This window comes from Dipodomys merriami, unplaced genomic scaffold (genome assembly GCF_024711535.1).
Source record: "Dipodomys merriami isolate MVZ:Mamm:240054 unplaced genomic scaffold, mDipMer1.0.p SCAF_23, whole genome shotgun sequence".
Taxonomy (NCBI): domain Eukaryota; kingdom Metazoa; phylum Chordata; class Mammalia; order Rodentia; family Heteromyidae; genus Dipodomys; species Dipodomys merriami.
The window spans coordinates 21,087,587-21,089,866 of NW_027203715.1; the positions used below are offsets into that span (position 1 = coordinate 21,087,587).

At 35.0% G+C, this 2,280-nt stretch overlaps 1 non-coding gene across 1 annotated transcript; it reads left to right on the forward strand.

Moving 5' to 3' along the window:
* The first annotated feature begins 798 nt into the window (after positions 1–798).
* On the forward strand, positions 799–902 carry LOC138835177 (U6 spliceosomal RNA). Its single transcript, XR_011374494.1, has one exon. It is a non-coding gene; the product is annotated as a U6 spliceosomal RNA (small nuclear RNA).
* Positions 903–2,280: the final 1,378 nt, after the last annotated feature.

The following is a 2,280-nucleotide window of genomic DNA, read 5'->3' on the forward strand; positions in this document are numbered from 1 at the left end:
AAAATGTACTCATTACATTTCCTCTGTAATTGTAACAACTCTGTATGGTATTTTCATGATAAAAAATTTTTTAAAAGGATGTAAAATATTTTGATTTTAAAACATTATATATATATAGTATATGTATATATGTATGTATATATGTATATATATATGAATATACATATAGGTATATATATTCATTACCTTGCCCATGTAATAAAATCCCCTCTGTACGATATTTTCACAATAAATAAATTATCTGAAAAAAATTGTATCAGTCAATAGTGCATATAATTTTATTTTTCATTACAAACATAGAATGTAGTAAAAATTTTCTTAGCAATTACCCTGCACTAGATTGTGGGCAGATTCTAATGGAAATAATATACTGTGTTTATGTAGAGAATTTGAGCATCCAAAATTTTAATATGCTTCTGGTCCTAAAACCAATACCTTGCTGATATTGTGTGACAAATACAACTTCCTATAAGTACAGAAGTTTTCCTTGTATCTTTTCAATTTATATTTTTATTGTAAAGTTCCTGTGCAGAGGAGTTACAGTTACGTAAGTAAGGTAATTAGTCCATTTCTTATTGAGCATTGTTACCCTCTCCTTTGTCTTTCCCTTACCATTCCGCCCCTTCATACCTCCCCAACATGTCGCTCCACCCCCCCCATAGAGTGTCTTGTATATTTCATTGTTACAATGTGGCAACCTGTGTCCTTTCCTTGTATCTTCAATGAAGAAATGCTGGCTTGATTTATGCTGATTCTACTGTTGTAGACACACCTAAAATCACTCGCCAAGTTCAGGAGTACAAAATGAAATGCATAGCAGAAACATTGGAACATTTCAGAGAAGATTAGCATGGCTCATGTACAAGAATGACAGACAAATTTCTGAAGCATTCCATACTTTTACAACAGATGCTGGAGGGGATGTGGCCACCAGGGAACCGTACTGCATTCTTGGTGGGAGTACAAAACTTGTTCAACCACTTTGGAAAGTAGTATGGAGGTTCCTCAAAAAACTCCACATAGAGCTCCCCTATGACCCAGCAATCCCACTTTGGGACATTTACCCAAATGATAACAAACAAGACCATACTAAAGCTACCAGCACAACTATGTTTATTGCTGCATTCTTTAAGATAGCTAATATATGGAACCAACCCCAATACCTTAGCAGATGAATGGATCAAGAAAATGTGGTATATATACACAATGGAATTCTATGCCTCCATCAGAAACAATAACGTTGCCCCATTTGTTAGTAACTGGAAAGTCTTGGAAAAACTTATATTAAGTGAAGTAAGCCACGTCCAAATTAACATTGGTCCCATGGTTTCCCTAATTTTCAATAACTAATATTTGTCTGGGTTAAGAAGAAAAGGGCAAAAGCTATCTGCATATGACCAGATAGGATGATGTTAAGGGACATGAATCCCAAGATAGGGACACAAGTGGTTTTTTCTTTCTTGCTATTGTTTCTAACATACGTATAATGTGCGATGTGAATTTTTGTTTCTTTATATGTTCCTCTCTCCTGCTATAACTCCTGTTTTCACTGTATTTGAAGTTGGTGCGCCTACATCTTCTATATACGCTCCTCTAATTTGTGGAGGGGAAAGAAAGAAAACAAAATGCTTAAATAGGGATACAGGTTGACACATTGTAACCATGAGATACACAAGACACTATGTTGAAAAATGAACTTTACAATTTAGGTGGGGTAAGGGAGGAGGGTTGTGTACTTATGGAGCTGGGAGGGAAAGGATGGTAGGGGAAAAATAAAGGAGGAGGTAACAATTTTTTTTACCTTGCTCATTACCTTGCTCACGCAAATGTGACTCCTCTGTACGTTATTTAGCTAATAACTAATATTATGAGGCAGACTGAAATGAGACTCCAGAGAAAGAGTCAGAAAGACTGATCAGAGAGACTAAAATTGGTCACACAAAGATTGGAAAATAGAATTCCTTGTAGAACATACAAATCATTGAAACCCTGCACATGTAAGGACAAGAGAGCAAAGTCCAGAAATGCACATTTTCTTAGAGGTCAGCTATTGAATTATCAATGGAAATATTTGTATTCTTAAATATTTGACCACATGTGAGAGAAGGCTGAAGAGAAATAAAATGCCATCACTCTGTTTGGACGTCCAATATCACACTAGGAAGTAATCAATCACTGATTTGTAATAAAAAGAGAAAACAATTATTCCAAATGAGGGTTTCATTTCTTTTCCTGTAACAGTTCTTGATTTAGATGCTAGCAATTACCATACAATTGATC